Genomic DNA, 10,353 nt, shown 5'->3' on the forward strand with positions numbered 1-10,353 from the left:
TGTGACTTCATGTACTTATTTAAGTTTGACGCTACATTGATGCATCATTACAACCTTTTAATGTCCTGGTTACAATTTAGTTACTATATGGCTGGGGTATTACGACTTTTATTACCTTAAATATGTTTTTATTGAGATTGGAGACAAAAAGATAGTGTGAAATTTAACTAGTTAAAAAATCTTTTTTTTTTCTTTTTTGGATAAACTTCTTTGTTCATGTTGTGAAAATTATATTTTAAAATGTATTTGAATATCTCAATTATGTAGTTCAAACTTCTAAAATAATATTTTTCACTCTATATTAGAATTAAATAATCCATAGAAATATGAATATGTTCCTTCCTCACTATAATCCCTTAAGTATAAAAATTCAAAATGCAAAACTATTAATCATTACTTTGGATAATATTCAATTTCAAATATATCAATCCTATTTTTTTTAATCATTAAGTGGAGTTATCCTTGTAGAACTAGCAAGTCATGTAAAAAATAATGAAAAGTTTTGAATATTTAATTAGTAAACTATTTTTTTTGGAAGAATAAAGAATAAGAACAAATAAATCAATTTAAATTTTTATATTAGGTAATTCAACATCAGTATTTCACTATTATTTTACCTATTTATCATTTTATTTCCTTAATTAAAAAAAAATACTTTTATATGAAGAATATGACAGAAATAATAATATTAATAATTGGTATAATAATAATAATATTTAATTAGTAAACTATTTATGTTTTGAAAGAATAAAGAATAAGAAAAAATAAATCAGTTTAAACTTTTATATTAGGTAATTATTTTACTTTTGTTTTACCTTTTATCATTTCATTTCCTAAATTAAAAAAAAAGATATTTTTACATGAAGAATATCATAGTAATAATAATATTAATAATTGGTATAATAATAGTAATAATATGCTCAAAATACATATTAAGTAAATTATTTATATAATTGAGATTTTTATAATAATATTTACATAAGTTTGAAGATATCCGCATACATTGTATGGCTATAAATAATATCATTTGAGGAATCTAAGAAAATCATAAAAACTTGATAGGACATACACATAAAAAATTATGGCAATGAGCACCATAAAGATTAGTGTCGTTGTGATGTTAATGATTATGTTCATTGCAATACAAGTGGAATAAATCCCTCAATCTCAAGAATATGGATCAACCAAGTTGGCAGAACCCTTTTGTGAAATAAAGTGTGACCTAAAATGTATCGGAAATCGGTTGAGAGATGATTTTGAGAAGTGTGTGAAAAAATGCCAAAGTGAATGCTAGCAAAATCATCCTTAACACATGCCATGGTAATCAATTTTTCTTTCTCTTCATGTTATGTTTAGTCTTTCAATAAAAAATCCAGATACTTATAAATATTTGTTCTTTTTTTGTAGGTTTGTGCATGTCGTGGATACATATATTGCTTTGTGTTCTGAGAGTTTAAATAATATTAAATAAGTTATTCATATATATTGTGAAACTCTACGTGAGAAAACGTATCACGAAACCTAAATAAATATTTTAACTCTTAATGCCTATTTTCTATTATTTATAATATTCATCTTTACAAGTGTCTTTTAACTCTTGTATGTTTTGTATAGCAGATGATTCATATATTTTAGTGAACTAATAGTATTTTAATCAAGATCAAATCAATTAGTAATTCTTTTTCTCTTAGAAATTGAATGATTTAGAAAGGGAATATAATGAATTCAATGATAACATTATTGAATAAATCTAAAACTATTTTGATATTGTGATATAACACTAGAGTAGTGAGTTTAAGACAAATAAATAAATATTTTTTCTTTGAATGATCTAAGATACTTGTAATTGAACATAGTGAAAAGCTTCGCTATAGATGCGATAAGATCAAAACATGAACTTGCAATTGGATGTAATTATCTCCTTACAAGTCATTTTTGTAAAGTTAAGTTAAGTCTAACTCTCATATGATTTCGGAGTCCAAGTGTCTAACAACTATTCTTGGGCAACAAACGATAATGAGTTATCACCATTAAATGTTTTTAGTCTTAAGAGTTATGCTAAATCTAATTTATAATATAAGACTAAAATAAAATAGAGCCATAGTGTCCCTTAAATTTAAAGACGGTCATTATAACTTTTGCTTTCATTATATTTTATTAGTTTTTTTTATACATCTCTAAGAAATATCTTTTATAGAAATTTTCTATAATTATAACCTTTAATAGTCATAGATTTTCACTTTTTACTATGAAATTTAAGTGTTTATCAGATCTATGGATTTTTTAAATGAAAGGTCAATCAATATCATAAACAATCAATTGGAATATGTATGATCATCCAACAACTATTTTTTTTAAAGAATTATATTTATCCATGTTAACCTTATTGTTTGTTTTTTTGTCATATTTTATCATGCTATATATAAACATTTGTGTAAGGGAGTTCTATGGTAGTTTATGGATACATCTTTGGTAACTTGAGATTAAAAAGTTATTTTTATTAGGTATGCTGATTATGTTGTTGTTTTGTTGGTGATTTTAATAGCTATTGGTAACACAAAATGATTTTGTGTATATGTGGATATTATAAAATTTATTTGATAGTTGAATTTTTTTTAAAATATATTTGTTATATGTTCAAAAATGGAAAAAAAAAATTTAATAATTTGTTATCCGAATAAAATAAAAATAAATTCAATTTGTATGTTATTTATTTATTCAATTTGTATTTTATCTATTGTCTTATTTTAATTTAATGGTTTGCCCGATAAGTAATTCCCTTGATATATTAGTGATATCATTAGTAAACTCTTTTATATGTACCATGTGATAACTTTAAACTTATTTATATTGTTATAGTGATTTATTATGAGAGTTTTTCTTATATATACATTATATTACTTAAGTTATTCTTTAAAATAAAGCTATTATTTTACTAAGAGTATTTTAGATGAATACTTTTTTCATAATGCGTGGTATATTGAAATAAATGAATGTGAAAGAATGTTATAAAAATATTATTTGCTTGATATCAAATATTAAATTATTTATTTTTATCTATTCATATAATTTTATTTTGAAATTTAAACACCTTTCTAAAAGTATTGTTTTCTTAAATTAAAAATTCCCCATATTTTCTTTGTACATCTGTAATACATCACTTCCATCCTGGTCAAAATGTGACTTAATGGTTTTAATGATGAAATTTAAGTTAAGTATATGTAGCATGTAAAGTCACTAAGGACATGTTGGAAAACCATCATTTTTTACTTTGTGAAAATGAGAGAGAGAGAGAGAGAGAGAGGGGGGGGGCGGTTATTCCTTAAAGAACAAATAATAAATGAGAGATCAAGGGTTCATTATAGCATCAATTCCATTGTCCATCATCACCGAAACTATGAAGATTTCAAAATCTCCATTGTTGAGGTGGGAATAAGAGTTTCTTGGTTGTGTGACTACTTGTTTAATTTCTTGATATAATGATTGTTTTTGTTAAGATTGCTTGATTGTAAATGCATGCTTAATTATCACCCATAAAATGCTTGTATTGTGTTTAAGATGCTATTAGGTTGCATTAAAAATAAAAATAAAAAGGTCTATTCAACTTTTGCGTTTCGTAAATGATAACATGATGTCTGTAGTTTATTGTATGTGTATTAAATATGAAATTCTGAGCTCTTTTGGATAGTGTTGTAATCAATTAAAACTAAAGAAATTGTAGTATTTAAGTTTTCGATGATGTTGTAATCGATTATAACATGTTTGTAATTGATTACAATCGGTTATGAAAGAATCTATTAGAATACATATAATGAACGTCAAGAAATTTTTGCATGTCTGTTTGTAAATCCGTAATCAGGATGGTCAATCTGAGCAATATGACAGGTCAAACTCTAAGTCCCTAATTTAGAAAAGAAATAATAGGAAACAAAAGATTTCAAAAACTAGGCTTTATATGGGAAACGCTAGGAGGCATTTGACATTTCGTGAAGCTAGATGCCTCATAAGTTTATATGGATGTTATAGCAAGTGCATCGACATTTCCACATTCTATCAGGTGGATTATGCCTCGACTCGCTTTTATTTTTTTAAAACACGTGAATGTTAAAACCTTGTTGAACCTCTTGAAGTCTTCGATGCCCTGGCCTTTTAGGATAACTCCACTCAATTGTTATTATGTCACCTCATACCGATTCTTATATTTTCCAGTCGATCAAATTTTTCAAAAAGTGAAAGGCAAACAATGGATGCAGGTCGACTTTCCTTTTTATTTTGTCTTTCATTGCATATTATCATTATCTTGTATATTTTGACATGTTGTACTTTGTACACACATTTGATGTATCTTATGTGACTTCATGTACTTATTTAAGTTTGACGCTACATTGATGCATCATTACAACCTTTTAATGTCCTGGTTACAGTTTAGTTTCTATATGGTTGGGGTATTACGACTTTTATTACCTTAAATATGTTTTTATTGAGATTGGAGACAAAAAGATAGTGTGAACTTTAACTAGTTAAAAAATCTTTTTTTTTTCTTTTTTGGATAAACTTCTTTGTTCATGTTGTGAAAATTATATTTTAAAATGTATTTGAATATCTCAATTATGTAGTTCAAACTTCTAAAATAATATTTTTCACTCTATATTAGAATTAAATAATCCATAGAAATATGAATATGTTCCTTCCTCACTATAATCCCTTAAGTATAAAAATTCAAAATGCAAAACTATTAATCATTACTTTGGATAATATTCAATTTCAAATATATCAATCCTATTTTTTTTAATCATTAAGTGGAGTTATCCTTGTAGAACTAGCAAGTCATGTAAAAAATAATGAAAAGTTTTGAATATTTAATTAGTAAACTATTTTTTTTTGGAAGAATAAAGAATAAGAACAAATAAATCAATTTAAATTTTTATATTAGGTAATTCAACATCAGTATTTCACTATTATTTTACCTATTTATCATTTTATTTCCTTAATTAAAAAAAAATACTTTTATATGAAGAATATGACAGAAATAATAATATTAATAATTGGTATAATAATAATAATATTTAATTAGTAAACTATTTATGTTTTGAAAGAATAAAGAATAAGAAAAAATAAATCAGTTTAAACTTTTATATTAGGTAATTATTTTACTTTTGTATTACCTATTTATCATTTCATTTCCTAAATTAAGAAAAAAAGATATTTTTACATGAAGAATATCATAGTAATAATAAAATTAATAATTGGTATAATAATAGTAATAATATGCTCAAAATACATATTAAGTAAATTATTTATATAATTGAGATTTATATAATAATATTTACATAAGTTTGAAGATATCCGCATACAATTTATGGCTATAATAATATCATTTGAGGAATCTAAGAAAATCATAAAAAATTGAACTTAAAAAATTGATAAGACATACACATAAAAAATTATGGCAATGAGCACCATAAAGATTAGTGTCGTTGTGATGTTAATGATTATGTTCATTGCAATACAAGTGGAATGCATCCCTCAATCTCAAGAATATGGATCAACCAAGTTGGCAGAACCCTTTTGTGAAATAAAGTGTGACCTAAAATGTATCGGAAATCGGTTGAGAGATGATTTTGAGAAGTGTGTGAAAAAATGCCAAAGTGAATGCTAGCAAAATCACCCTTAACACATGCCATGGTAATCAATTTTTCTTTCTCTTCATGTTATGTTTAGTCTTTCAATAAAAAATCCAGATACTTATAAATATTTGTTCTTTTTTTGTAGGTTTGTACATGTCGTGGATACATATATTGCTTTGTGTTCTGAGAGTTTAAATAATATTAAATAAGTTATTCATATATATTGTGAAACTCTACGTGAGAAAACGTATCACGAAACCTAAATAAATATTTTAACTCTTAATGCCTATTTTCTATTATTTATAATATTCATCTTTACAAGTGTCTTTTAACTCTTGTATGTTTTGTATAGCAGATGATTCATATATTTTAGTGAACTAATAGTATTTTAATCAAGATCAAATCAATTAGTAATTCTTTTTCTCTTAGAAATTGAATGATTTAGAAAGGGAATATAATGAATTCAATGATAACATTATTGAATAAATCTAAAACTATTTTGATATTGTGATATAACACTAGAGTAGTGAGTTTAAGACAAATAAATAAATATTTTTTCTTTGAATGATCTAAGATACTTGTAATTGAACATAGTGAAAAGCTTCGCTATAGATGCGATAAGATCAAAACATGAACTTGCAATTGGATGTAATTATCTCCTTACAAGTCATTTTTGTAAAGTTAAGTTAAGTCTAACTCTCATATGATTTCGGAGTCCAAGTGTCTAACAACTATTCTTGGGCAACAAACGATAATGAGTTATCACCATTAAATGTTTTTAGTCTTAAGAGTTATGCTAAATCTAATTTATAATATAAGACTAAAATAAAATAGAGCCATAGTGTCCTTTTAAATTTAAAGACGGTCATTATAACTTTTGCTTTCATTATATTTTATTAGTTTTTTTATACATCTCTAAGAAATATCTTTTATAGAAATTTTCTATAATTATAACCTTTAATAGTCATAGATTTTCACTTTTTACTATGAAATTTAAGTGTTTATCAGATCTATGGATTTTTTAAATGAAAGGTCAATCAATATCATAAACAATCAATTGGAATATGTATGATCATCCAACAACTATTTTTTTTAAAGAATTATATTTATCCATGTTAACCTTATTGTTTGTTTTTTTGTCATATTTTATCATGCTATATATAAACATTTGTGTAAGGGAGTTCTATGGTAGTTTATGGATACATCTTTGGTAACTTGAGATTAAAAAGTTATTTTTATTAGGTATGCTGATTATGTTGTTGTTTTGTTGGTGATTTTAATAGCTATTGGTAACACAAAATGATTTTGTGTATATGTGGATATTATAAAATTTATTTGATAGTTGAATTTTTTTTTAAAATATATTTGTTATATGTTCAAAAATGGAAAAAAAAATTTAATAATTTGTTATCCGAATAAAATAAAAATAAATTCAATTTGTATGTTATTTATTTATTCAATTTGTATTTTATCTATTGTCTTATTTTAATTTAATGGTTTGCCCGATAAGTAATTCCCTTGATATATTAGTGATATCATTAGTAAACTCTTTTATATGTACCATGTGATAACTTTAAACTTATTTATATTGTTATAGTGATTTATTATGAGAGTTTTTCTTATATATACATTATATTACTTAAGTTATTCTTTAAAATAAAGCTATTATTTTACTAAGAGTATTTTAGATGAATACTTTTTTCATAATGCGTGGTATATTGAAATAAATGAATGTGAAAGAATGTTATAAAAATATTATTTGCTTGATATCAAATATTAAATTATTTATTTTTATCTATTCATATACTTTTTTTTTGAAATTTAAACACCTTTCTAAAAGTATTGTTTTCTTAAATTAAAAATTCCCCATATTTTCTTTGTACATCTGTAATACATCACTTCCATCCTGGTCAAAATGTGACTTAATGGTTTTAATGATGAAATTTAAGTTAAGTATATGTAGCATGTAAAGTCACTAAGGACATGTTGGAAAACCATCATTTTTTACTTTGTGAAAAGGAGAGAGAGAGAGAGAGAGAGAGAGAGGGGGGGGGGTTATTCCTTAAAGAACAAATAATAAATGAGAGATCAAGGGTTCATTATAGCATCAATTCCATTGTCCATCATCACCGAAACTATGAAGATTTCAAAATCTCCATTGTTGAGGTGGGAATAAGAGTTTCTTGGTTGTGTGACTACTTGTTTAATTTCTTGATATAATGATTGTTTTTGTTAAGATTGCTTGATTGTAAATGCATGCTTAATTATCACCCATAAAATGCTTGTATTGTGTTTAAGATGCTATTAGGTTGCATGAAAAATAAAAATAAAAAGGTCTATTCAACTTTTGCGTTTCGTAAATGATAACATGATGTCTGTAGTTTATTGTATGTGTATTAAATATGAAATTCTGAGCTCTTTTGGATAGTGTTGTAATCAATTAAAACTAAAGAAATTGTAGTATTTAAGTTTTCGATGATGTTGTAATCGATTATAACATGTTTGTAATTGATTACAATCGGTTATGAAAGAATCTATTAGAATACATATAATGAACGCCAAGAAATTTTTGCATGTCTGTTTGTAAATCCGTAATCAGGATGGTCAATCTGAGCAATATGACAGGTCAAACTCTAAGTCCCTAATTTAGAAAAGAAATAATAGGAAACAAAAGATTTCAAAAACTAGGCTTTATATGGGAAACGCTAGGAGGCATTTGACATTTCGTGAAGCTAGATGCCTCATAAGTTTATATGGATGTTATAGCAAGTGCATCGACATTTCCACATTCTATCAGGTGGATTATGCCTCGACTCGCTTTTATTTTTTTAAAACACGTGAATGTTAAAACCTTGTTGAACCTCTTGAAGTCTTCGATGCCCTTGGCCTTTTAGGATAACTCCACTCAATTGTTATTATGTCACCTCATACCGATTCTTATATTTTCCAGTCGATCAAATTTTTCAAAAAGTGAAAGGCAAACAATGGATGCAGGTCGACTTTCCTTTTTATTCTGTCTTTCATTGCATATTATCATTATCTTGTATATTTTGACATGTTGTACTTTGTACACACATTTGATGTATCTTATGTGACTTCATGTACTTATTTAAGTTTGACGCTACATTGATGCATCATTACAACCTTTTAATGTCCTGGTTACAGTTTAGTTTCTATATGGTTGGGGTATTACGACTTTTATTACCTTAAATATGTTTTTATTGAGATTGGAGACAAAAAGATAGTGTGAACTTTAACTAGTTAAAAAATCTTCTTTTTTTTCTTTTTTGGATAAACTTCTTTGTTCATGTTGTGAAAATTATATTTTAAAATGTATTTGAATATCTCAATTATGTAGTTCAAACTTCTAAAATAATATTTTTCACTCTATATTAGAATTAAATAATCCATAGAAATATGAATATGTTCCTTCCTCACTATAATCCCTTAAGTATAAAAATTCAAAATGCAAAACTATTAATCATTACTTTGGATAATATTCAATTTCAAATATATCAATCCTATTTTTTTTAATCATTAAGTGGAGTTATCCTTGTAGAAAATAATGAAAAGTTTTGAATATTTAATTAGTAAACTATTTTTTTTAGAAGAATAAAGAATAAGAACAAATAAATCAATTTAAATTTTTATATAAGGTAATTCAACATCAGTATTTCACTATTATTTTACCTATTTATCATTTTATTTCCTTAATTAAAAAAAATACTTTTATATGAAGAATATGACAGAAATAATAATATTAATAATTGGTATAATAATAATAATATTTAATTAGTAAACTATTTATGTTTTGAAAGAATAAAGAATAAGAAAAAATAAATCAGTTTAAACTTTTATATTAGGTAATTATTTTACTTTTGTATTACCTATTTATCATTTCATTTCCTAAATTAAGAAAAAAAGATATTTTTACATGAAGAATATCATAGTAATAATAAAATTAATAATTGGTATAATAATAGTAATAATATGCTCAAAATACATATTAAGTAAATTATTTATATAATTGAGATTTATATAATAATATTTACATAAGTTTGAAGATATCCGCATACAATTTATGGCTATTAATAATATCATTTGAGGAATCTAAGAAAATCATAAAAAATTGAACTTAAAAAATTGATAAGACATACACATAAAAAATTATGGCAATGAGCACCATAAAGATTAGTGTCGTTGTGATGTTAATGATTATGTTCATTGCAATACAAGTGGAATGCATCCCTCAATCTCAAGAATATGGATCAACCAAGTTGGCAGAACCCTTTTGTGAAATAAAGTGTGACCTAAAATGTATCGGAAATCGGTTGAGAGATGATTTTGAGAAGTGTGTGAAAAAATGCCAAAGTGAATGCTAGCAAAATCACCCTTAACACATGCCATGGTAATCAATTTTTCTTTCTCTTCATGTTATGTTTAGTCTTTCAATAAAAAATCCAGATACTTATAAATATTTGTTCTTTTTTTGTAGGTTTGTACATGTCGTGGATACATATATTGCTTTGTGTTCTGAGAGTTTAAATAATATTAAATAAGTTATTCATATATATTGTGAAACTCTACGTGAGAAAACGTATCACGAAACCTAAATAAATATTTTAACTCTTAATGCCTATTTTCTATTATTTATAATATTCATCTTTACAAGTGTCTTTTAACTCTTGTATGTTTTGTATAGCAGATGATTCATATATTTTAGTGA

The 10,353-nt window shown here is 24.8% G+C and overlaps 1 long non-coding RNA gene across 1 annotated transcript; it reads left to right on the forward strand.

Moving 5' to 3' along the window:
- Window positions 1-1,165: 1,165 nt before the first annotated feature.
- Window positions 1,166-1,565, forward strand: LOC127115805 (uncharacterized). Its single transcript, XR_007800882.1, has 2 exons — window positions 1,166-1,320; window positions 1,408-1,565. It is a non-coding gene; the product is annotated as an uncharacterized LOC127115805 (long non-coding RNA).
- The last annotated feature ends 8,788 nt before the right edge of the window (window positions 1,566-10,353 follow it).

The sequence above is a fragment of the Lathyrus oleraceus genome, chromosome 1 (genome assembly GCF_024323335.1).
Source record: "Lathyrus oleraceus cultivar Zhongwan6 chromosome 1, CAAS_Psat_ZW6_1.0, whole genome shotgun sequence".
Taxonomy (NCBI): domain Eukaryota; kingdom Viridiplantae; phylum Streptophyta; class Magnoliopsida; order Fabales; family Fabaceae; genus Lathyrus; species Lathyrus oleraceus.